At 55.9% G+C, this 10,463-nt stretch overlaps 1 long non-coding RNA gene across 1 annotated transcript; it reads right to left on the minus strand.

Moving 5' to 3' along the window:
- Nucleotides 1-1,379: 1,379 nt before the first annotated feature.
- Nucleotides 1,380-8,543, minus strand: LOC137204199 (uncharacterized). The gene is made up of 2 exons (XR_010933466.1): nucleotides 8,175-8,543; nucleotides 1,380-2,509 (listed from the first exon to the last, which is right to left on the minus strand). It is a non-coding gene; the product is annotated as an uncharacterized lncRNA (long non-coding RNA).
- Between the last annotated feature and the right edge of the window lie 1,920 nt (nucleotides 8,544-10,463).

Genomic DNA, 10,463 nt, shown 5'->3' on the forward strand with positions numbered 1-10,463 from the left:
ACGTGGTGGGTTGGTCAGGACTTTATGTGTGGCAAATAACAGAAAGCCCGACTCAGAGGGGCTTGAGCAGAGTAGATGGAATTTATGAGCTCCTGTAACTGTGAAGTGAGAGGCAGGCGGGGTTCAGGCACAGCTTGATCAGGGATCCAAAAACCAGCACCAGGAACGCATGTCTCTCCCAGCACAGCCCCTCTACACTGGCTCCGGTTCGGCCAAGCTCACCTCTGTGGGGACGGAAGTGTCTGGCCAAGCCTGGCAGGGGTCGTCACCCCAGAGTCCTTGTCTCTGGAGGGGTCACATGTGCAGGGAGACATGAGCTCTATTTGTCCAGGCTGAGGCATACTGACCCTTCAGCTCAATCAGAGTCGTGAGTGGAGAAAGGGCACCTGCACGCCAACAGGGAGGCTGTCGTTGGAGAAACCTGGGGGCACTCTTGGCTGGTTCCAGGAAAGACCGTGGTGCCTGAGCCAGGGGATGCAGGCACAGGGGAGGGTCGTGGGGCAGAGCAGATGTTGGACACAAGCATAGTCCACCCACCCGCTTCCCTTGGGGACCTCCCTCCGTCCCACCAAAGGGCTCCAAGGGCGGCCTCCACTTCCACACATAATCCATGCAGATTGATCCAACCCAGCCCAAGTCCTGCCCTTGGAGGTTTTTATTCCACAGGGGGAACAGAGTGAGGCTTCAGACCCTGAGGGCGCTGGGACTGGGGCTGTTAGCCCATCCTTCCTGGGAGGGAGACCCCGGTGTGATGGAGCTGAGCTGAAAGCCCAAGACTCGAGACTCAGGCACGGGAGAGCCAAGCCCTGCCATCTGCCCCTGCTTTGCGTCTCCGAGACCGCCTTCAACACATCCCTCCTTTGCCAAAGTTAGTTCAAGTCGATTTTCCATCACTCAAAGCCAAAGGAACCTGAAAACACAGACTTCTTCTACAGACGGAGTTCTTTCTTCTCTATTGTGTGTGATGAAACTTCAGATTTACCTGAAGTCCTTTCAGTTAGTCTGGTGGCCTGAAGTGAGACCTACACACGCTCAGGGATGGACCCCTTCATGCCGTTTGAGGCCAGGCCCATCCCCCAGAATTCCTGAAGTCTGGCCTGGCGATGCTGCCGTGCCGAGGGTCCTCAGATCCCTCCCACCACCCCCTCAGTGCTTTGAATCTGCCACCAGTAAAAATAACAATGGGAGCAATCCTCGACGTGCACCATTGACATTTCATCGCCTTAAATACTCTCGATCTTATATAAAAGTAGCTTTAGAACACACGGCGGGTTCCGTCGGTCTGTAACGTACAACGACCATGTGATCTCCCCACGTGTTTAAAAGCAGACGGAGACCCCACGCCCTACTGTCGACCGAAAAAACTCACAGCCTAAAAGTTGAGGGTATGTTTTATTTAGCAGACAGCCCTGAGGACTCAAGCCCAAGACACAGCATGTCAGGTAACTGTGAGAGGCTGCTCCGCAGAGGCGAGGGGGGCGCCAGGATACGTAGGAGTTTGTGCAACAAAGACCAGGTCGTTGGAACATCAAAAGGTTACTGTTGATTAAAGAAAACCAGATACCTCAAGTTAAGGGATTTAGTGCTTTTCTGTGTATGGGAAGATGCAAGAGTCTGGGCTCACTGAAGTCATTCCTTTGATGTGCACCTCAGCTCTCTGGGGCCAGCGTCCTGTGTTTTCCCATCCTGAGTCCCCTCAGGGTGCACTGTCAGGGGTGGGGGGTGGCTGCAGCAGGTGACTGCTAGATGGGGGGCATCCTGTTTCTAGCCTGAGTTCCCTCAGGGCTCACAGTCGGGGCAGCTGCAGTGTGATGGCTTGATGGCCGCAACGTCTCTTGTTTACTGTTACGGCAGGCAATATCCTTCATTTACCCCACCCTTTGGGTGCCCTGGAGCCACCAGAACTCCGAGGACTTTGGAACCATCTCAGCTGTGGTCACAGGAAAACTAGATGGGCTGGAAGAAGTTAGTGGGTCAACGGTTCCCACCAACAGAGCGGCCCCTGGACGGATGGAATTTTGGAAACTTGGTCTGTCCCTGATGGTCATTCATGGGTCTGCCTGGTGGGAATCCAGCCGGGAGCCCTCTGTGGCCCACCTGCTCTCAATCTCACGTCCTCCATAGGAAGAACCGCCCTGTCCCAGGCACCCATATTTCACTTCTGCCCCCAGGAGACAGAAATGCTGGTGGCTGGACTTGAGTCTCATGGTCCTTCCCCGCTTTGGTTGGACTCCTGGGGAGACGTCTGGAGAAGAGGAAGAAGAGAAGCGGCAGTTTCCCAGCCACTGCAGAGAGTGACTCAGGCGGCTTCTGTTCCGCGGGGAACGGTCCAGCTTCCGAGGGAGCCCGTTCCACCAACTCAGCCCTGCCATCTGGAACGTTCTGTCTCGCTGCTGTTTGCTTTCTGAAACTTTGCATTCCTGAGGCCTGAGATTGGGAGCAACTGTGTGTGGAAAATATGTGCTTCCTTTCATATGTTCCAGTGACACATAACAGCTTGCTTTCAGCCCTTTAAAACAGAAACCGAAAAAGAAGGAAAGAAAGAAAGAAAAGCCTTTGCCAAACACTCTTCCCACAGAGGAGAAACCCTGGGGATTCTAGAACAGAAGGTGCTCTGAGAGGTGGGGCACCGCCAGCTGTGTGGCCTCGAGTGCCCGGTTGGTGCAGAGGAAGGTACCGGGTGAGGGCCATGTAAAGGGCCTTTTGTGAGGGGTGAGCGTGGCACAGGCCGGCAGGAGCCACCCTGGGGGTCCCACGCAGCAGCCCGGGTGGAGCCCAAGCTTCTCAGAGACATCAGGCTGGGGGAGGGGGAGGGGGGAGGTTGCAGGGTCACGGGGAGGGTGTGGAGCCTCAGCTCCAGGCTGACCCTCTGGCCCACATGCCATCCAGACTCTTGCTGGTAAGAGGTGGAAACCCAACCTGAACTCACTAATTGGAAGCAGCACGTGTTACCTCGTGAAGTCTAACTCAGGGAAGAGTGGCATGGAGCTCTTGGGCAATGGAGACCAGAGCTTCGGGGCCTGGGTTCTCTGGTTTCCTTTGCCAGCTGTCTCCTCCCCCTGGCTTCCTCCATGCCAAGCCCCCAGACCCACACTCCATAGGGCTGGGCTCTGTAACAAAGTCTGAGAGCTGTTCATTCTCCAAATGTCTCCTCAGACCGCAACCTGGTAACAGAACCCAGATAAAAACTACATTTCCCAGCCTCCCTTGCAGCAAGGTATGGCCGCATGACACATTCTGGCCAATCAGCTGTGACGATGGCGATGCTGGGCTCACCCAGGGAGATGTCCAGCACCACGTCCTCCCTTCCCAGGTGGGAGACACACCTGGTAGAGAGCCCTCCTTAGAACAACACGGGCAGAGACAGAGCAGACACATCTAACGAAGGAAGGAGAATGTGCTGGGAGACATGCCCGGCCCTTTCAGATCTTGGACAAGTCAGGGCCAGCCTGAGAAATGGCCCACTGGACACAGGTAAGCCAGACAACAGTCATCTCGGCACCGGTCACCCCCCAGGTGTGTGACAGCCCAGAGCTCGGGGCTCCAGAGGGCTTGGCATGGAACACGGGTGCCCTCAGCCTGAGCTCTGTCCAGCTGCTGGTGGACAAAAACCTCTCTCCAGACCAAAGCTCCTCTTCCTGGGGTGCCCTCTCTGGGGCCCTGCTTCCCACTGGGTGATGAGTTGGGTCCATGAGAGCCTGTCAGGTTCTGTCTCCCTCCTCTCAGGTAACCCAGCGACCTGCTTCACGAGAAAGCACCTGTGTTTGTTTAGCAGGTGCCGCGGGAGCCGTGGGTCGCTGGGTATTCAGGCAGGTAGTTCACTCAGGTGTGGCCACTGGGTGGGGAGTCTTCCCAGGCTCACACCTCCACTTCCCTCCCCACCAGCAGAATCGCTCAAGTCCAGCGGTTCCTGCTGTCACATCTTCCGGATGTCTCACATCCCTGTGGATGGAGAAGCAGCGGCGCTTCTGCGAGCCCAGTGTTCCTGAGAATTTACCTTGAGGCGCAGCTGAGTGCATCTCCCACGCTCTGGCCTCCCCCGCCCCTCTGTCCTCCCGGGACCTCGGCTTGGCGTGTTTGCTTCTGCTCCCACAGTCCCAGTAGCCCCTATTGCTTTAAGGATAATACTCAAGTCCTTGATGTTGTCTCCAAGGCCCCGGGGGTCCAGGCCTGCTGCCCCCACCTCACCTCTCGTCTCTTCTCCCTTCTCACTGTGTTCTAACCACCTGGTCCTCGTGTGATTCCTTGGATGTGCCAGGCCCTCTCCTGCCTCAGGGCCTTTGCATGTGCTGTTCCCTCTGCCTCATCTGTTTCCCTTCCATCAACTTAGCTGCTGCTCAGCTTTCCAATCTTAGCCTCCCTCCCAGAATGTCAGGATCTCCTGCTTTTCTCTTTGTAGTCCCATATGCTTTCTTTCAGAGCACTTACCAAAGTTTATAGAAATGTAATCATGTGGTTACTTGATTAGTGCCTGTCTCTCCTGCTAGACTAGAAGGCCCCCTGAAAACCAAAATATCCATCCCTACTCAGCACTGTATCTTCTGAATACAAGTGTTTGTTGAATGAGTGAATGAATGATAAAAAGGCAGACACAGGCCACACAGACATACATGACACAGACAGGCTCTCTGTGGTTCCCTCCTTAGGGGCTGGTCCCCGAACAAGGGATTCACACCCAAATCAGGGAAATTGTGAGAGTGGGCATGTTACCCTTCCTGAAGCTTCTGTCTGTGGTCTTGACACTGCACTGCACATATGATCATTTTTAATTCAACCCACATTGTCCGTATGGAAGAGCCAGGAAGCTTGGCTTCAAGGAAGCATTCATTAGATGGATGTATCCTTTTATGTTACCTATAGGACAAAGCGGTTTAACTGTTTCCATTATCTTTGAGCTTTTATTACCCTGGTTACTGATCTTCCCTTTTAATGAAGCCCATCATTAAGCAACTAGGAGGCTGTGCCTGGTCTTCATGAATACGCTGCCGGGCATAGCTCAGCCACGGAGCCCCCGCGGCCGTGAAGCAGAATCACCACCTCCTCCCATCTCCTGACCTCTTCTGTTCCTTGGCTGGCGCGAAGGGCAAAGGAGGAGGGGGGAGCCCAAGGGCTTTCCTGGGGACACTGTCATCAGTAGTATAAGCCGGAGCCCCCGGCAGACACGCAGGAGGGCCTGGTCCCACCGCAACGGGGCCAAAGCGTGGGGAAGGAGAAGAGGTGGGCAGAGAGGTCGGGCACTCTCCTGCATCTGACACGCGGAGTCAGGAAGCCCCGTTTCCAGACACGGGTAACAGCGATGACCGTCTATCAGCCTAGGGCACGGAAAATTACACATCTTCCCTTTGTTTCCAGCTAACCATCAGTCACACACCTGACTCACTCCCTGTGTAATAAACACCTGTGCTTTGCCCGCTCAGAAGCCAGTGCCCCTCCTGTGGGGCACCAGCAGCACAGCTTCCCTTGGGGGAGTCCCCGCAGCTCTCGGTACCCAAGCTGTGGGTGAGGTTGACCTCATTACCTGCTTCCAGGATCGGGTCCTGGCCAATCAGCACATTCCACCCCCTGGCCCAGGGACTGGTTCAGGAAAGAAGACATGACCCAGTCAGGCAAGGTCAGACGCAACCCTAGGATCCTTGCTTCAGCTATTGAGAGAGAGCGAGCATGGGAGAGAGAGAGAAAGGGAGAGAGACCTCCAGGGGCCACCTCACGGCGAGAGCCTGCCTGGAGATGAAGCCCACCCAAGAGAGGACAGAGCTGGGAGCTGGGGACGGAAGACTCCCGACAGCATGGATTCAGCGCCTGGATAAAGCTATGCCTGAAGCTCTGTGTGTCCTTAAACCTTCAGTTACACGAGCCCTTTGCGGCTGGATCCAGGTTGAACTGAGTCTCTGTCAGTTAGGATTGATGTATGATTCACTGTGGTCACAGTAAGTCCAGCGCATCTCCCTGGAGGCTTTCCCCGCCACCTGAAACCATAGTGATGGGGGTGTCAGTTCAAAGGAAAGCCCTGTTTCCAAGGGCTGGACGGGCAGAGAAGTGAGTGGGATGCGTGCCTAGTGCCACGAGGTGGCGCTGTTGATCGCTGGTCCTGCACAGTCCTATGGACGCCGTGGGCTGCTGGTCCAGACCCGCAGAGGCTCTGACGGGGCCTCACCTGGGCTCTGTACTGTGTGGCTCAGCCAGTTGGCCCCAAACCATGGTGCCGTGCTAGTTTGGAAGGAAGCTAAGGAGACTCCCACTCTGGCCAGCCAGTGTGCTGGAAGGAACCCTGTCCCCTGTCTTCCAAGCTCCAGGTCCCGCCCCCATACTCCCCACCTGAGGCCTCCCTGGGGGTTTGGAATCACTTACTCGGGGTTGCATCTGCTGCTGCATAACTAGCAAGTATTAATGACATGAAGCAACAGCAACCATCTATTTTGCTCACAAACATACATGTGGGTGCAGATTGGCAGGGAAGGGTCATCTCTGTCCCACGAGGCACCAGCTGGGGCAGCTCGGCGTGGACGGGGGGCCCTGAGTTGCTGCCAGCTGTTGGCTCAGTTTGCCCCCATGTGGCCTTTCTGCGGGCCGTCTGGGCTTCCTCACAGCATGGAGGTCAGGTTCCGAGATCAGAGACAAGCATCACCTTTATGACCTAACCCCGAAGTCATGTGACATCACTTCTACCCAGGGAGGGGACAGGGACCCCACCGCTCAATGGGAGCATGGGAAATGGAGTGTCGTTGGTGTCCCCAGAAAAATACGATGGAGTCCTACCCCAGGACGTCGGCTGTGACCTGATCTTTGTAGATGATCTAGTTGAGATGAAGGTGGGCCCTAAGACAACATGATTTCTGTACACTTCTAAGAAGTGTCCTTATTAGAAGGGACTAGGACACGGGGAGAAGACGGCCGTCTACACGCCAAGGAGAGAGGCCTCAGGGCACACCAGCCCTGCAGACACCTGCATGTCAGACCTCCAGCCTCCAGAACTGAGGGAGACTCTAAACGTCTGTCGTTGAAGCTTCTCAGTCTGTGGCACTCTGTGACAGCAGCCGCAGGGACTGACACAAGGAGATGCTGTTGCAGCCATCTTTGGACAACACATCCCACCAGAGGATGCGTGATAACCTAGAGTCTCAAAGAAAGTGGGCAGGAGCAAACCGACATATACAAGGCATGGCTCTGCCCCCCTCCAGGGGGGCGGGGTCTGGGGGCAGGGCGGGGCGCGGTGGGGCGCATCTTTGGCTGGTGGGGAAGCAGCGACAGAAACACAATGAAGCCACCCGTGTCCGACCCCTGACGGGCTCGCCTGCGCGTTTGTCCAGCCAGATGCGTTTGCTTTCACGTGCTTTCTCTACATCTTCTCATTCAGGTTATCTTGGCAAATTGCTAAAAAGATTCCAAGCCTGGAAAATGGGCCCATCGGCGCACGTTCTCCCTGAACAGCCCTCCACACTCCCGCGCACGCCCCTTCTTCGAGATCCTGGCTCCGTGCATCTGTTACCACTTCCCTGGAGGCGGTGCTGTCCTGCCCCCCTGCGCCTCGGGAGCCCGCGTACTTACATTCCCATCACAAGAGAGGCCCCCTAAGCGAGTCCTTCCCACACCACGAGGTAATGGTTCTGTCCACCTACAAAGGCAGGAACTCCTACTGCAAATAGGAGGTGCTGCTCCAGCAGGCGCCCACGGGATGTGCAGGCGAAGGCAGCCCCTGGGACGGGCACGGCAGGATGCCCGGCCAGACCGGGGGGCGTGGTCTGACAGCGCCACAGAGCCCAGACCTAGGGCAGCCCCAGAAGGTCCAACAGGATGGAGCCGAGGGGTGCAGCTCCACCCCCCAACCCAGCACAGTACCTGCACGCGCCCCGGCCCCCCGAGCCTCCCCCCTCAACCCAGCACAGTACCTGCACGCGCCCCGGCCCCCCCGAGCCTCAACCCAGCACAGTACCTGCACGCGCCCCGCCCCCCCGAGCCTCCCCCCTCAACCCAGCACAGTACCTGCACGCGCCCCGTCCCCCCCGAGCCTCCCCCCTCAACCCAGCACAGTACCTGCACGCGCCCCGCCCCCCCAGACTCAACCCAGCACAGTACCTGCACGCGCCCCGCCCCCCCCGAGCCTCCCCCCTCAACCCAGCACAGTACCTGCACGCGCCCCGCCCCCCCGAGCCTCCCCCCTCAACCCAGCACAGTACCTGCACGCGCCCCGGCCCCCCGAGCCTCCCAGGTTCTTCGGGAGTCCCGGACCTTCCTGCAGTAAGAGACGGTGCATCTGTCTAAGTCGCAGCTGCAGACTGCAAGGCAAAAACGTGATTACTTCCCTCCTCAAATTATGGGTAATGACACCTGGACTACGTGTAGTAATTACGGACAAAGCGCTGTTGATGCAGCTGTCAGGTACGATGTTGACTCAGCCAGCCCTGCCCTGCCTTGGAGAATGAACAGGCAAGTTGGAGCAGCAGAAAAGAAGAATAAATTCACATCTGAACTATTTCTGTTCTCTGCCTCTGCAGGAGAAATAACGGAGAACAGAACAGAACAGTGGGACATCTCTCTGTTCGGAAGGGCTGGCTCCCTCTGCCTGGAGACTGCTTCCTGACAGGTGGGTGGGCAGGTGGGCGGTGGGATGGGGTCCGCCACCCCCCAGCAGCACTGGAGGTCGCAGAGACGCCAGGAGGGGGCCGCCTGGGTCCAGCGCTTCGGGGCCCATCTCAGGCTCAGGGCACCTCCCCGCACCCCTGCGCGGCCCACTCCCACCCCCACCTCCCCGCACCCCTGCGCGGTCTCACTCCTTTTGTTCTGCACAGGGCAGTGGCTCCAAATTCAGGCTCAGATCAGCCAGACTGAAATCTAATCCTGGGTAGCCAGGTGGCCCTGGGCTAATATAGTTCACATCTCAGTGCCTCAGTTTCCTCTTCTGTGAAATGGGTGCAATAATACAACCTTCCTCGTGGGGTTTTATGAAGATTAAATAAACACAGAGTTAGCATTGGTCCAGGCAGGGCAGTGAAACTCTTCTGTATGACACTATGGTGGCGGAGACATGACACCATGCTTTTGTCAAAACCCATAGAATGTACCGTACAGGGTGAATCCTTGGACTAGACTTCAGTTAATAATGACGTATTTGTTCAGCGGTTGTAACCGGTGTACCCACTAATGTAAGACGTTCATAAGAGGAGATATTGGCGCAGAGGGTCTATCTGGGAACTCTCTGTACTTTCTCCTCAACTTTCTGTAAACGTAAAGCTGCTCTAAAAATAAAGTCTCTTAACTTCTTTTAAGGAACCAAAAAATGTCAATTTTCATTTATTCACTACTGTTGCTCTCACACCGGTCTGCTGACTTCAGGCCTCACGCCCCCTCTTTCGACGGATTGCTTGGTTCCATGGTCTGTTCCATCCTGATGTGGTTTCTCCCCAAAGTGTGTGCGGCAGCAGCAGCCAACTGTCTACCTAGATCCGGTCTCCCCCTCCTAAGAGAACCCTAATTTGGTTTGGGTGGCAGTGGGACAGCTGTACAAAACTACATTTCCGGGCTTCCCTGGTGGCGCAGTGGTTGAGAATCTGCCTGCTAATGCAGGGAACACGGGTTCAAGCCCTGGTCTGGGAGGATCCCACATGCCACAGAGCAACTAGGCCCGTGAGCCACAACGACTGAGCCTGCGCGTCTGGAGCCTGTGCTCCGCAACAAGAGAGGCCGCGATAGTGAGAGGCCCGTGCACCGCGATGAAGAGTGGCCCCAGCTTGCCACAACTAGAGAAAGCCCTCGCACAGAAACGAAGACCCAACACAGCTAAAATAAATAAATAATTTTAAAAACAACAACAACAACAACAAAAACTACATTTCCCAGATGCCCTTATAGTGAGGCATGGCCATGTGACAGAGTTTGGCCCAATGAGTAGAGATCTCCTGGGGATTTCTGGGAAAGCTTTTTTCTGACTTAGGTGTGGCGCCTTTTCCTCCTTCCTGTTTTGAATGTAGATGTAATGCTTGGAGGGCAGCAGCCATTTTGTAGCCATGAGGTAAAAAAAGGCACACACTAAGGGTGGTAGAGAAGGAAGTGAGTCTGAGTTCTCACTGACATCCTCAAGCAGTTGTTCGAGCCCTACACTATTTTTGTGTCCCTATTTGCTTAATCAAGTTTCTGTTAGGTGCAGCTGAACATAATCCCAAATGCTATGTGCTGCCTTTGAGACTAGCCCTCTCAGGTCTACACACTGTGACACATGGGCAGGTGACCCTGCACCCATGCCTTGGTCTCAGCATCCCAGGCCCCTGACCAGTGGCCATGTCAGTGCCAAGGAACCCTGATGACACAGGCTTCCAATCAGATTATGAGAAGGGCCAAGTAATCAGGACTCAACAGAAGAGAACGACAGGCTTCATCTGGTGGGAGATCTCTGGAGAGCGGGGGCACAGAGGAGTACTGAGCTGGCCCTGGATTGGGCTCAGCCAGCATGGGAAGGGAGGGAGCTACTC

The sequence above is a fragment of the Pseudorca crassidens genome, chromosome 12, assembly GCF_039906515.1.
Source record: "Pseudorca crassidens isolate mPseCra1 chromosome 12, mPseCra1.hap1, whole genome shotgun sequence".
NCBI classification, from domain to species: domain Eukaryota; kingdom Metazoa; phylum Chordata; class Mammalia; order Artiodactyla; family Delphinidae; genus Pseudorca; species Pseudorca crassidens.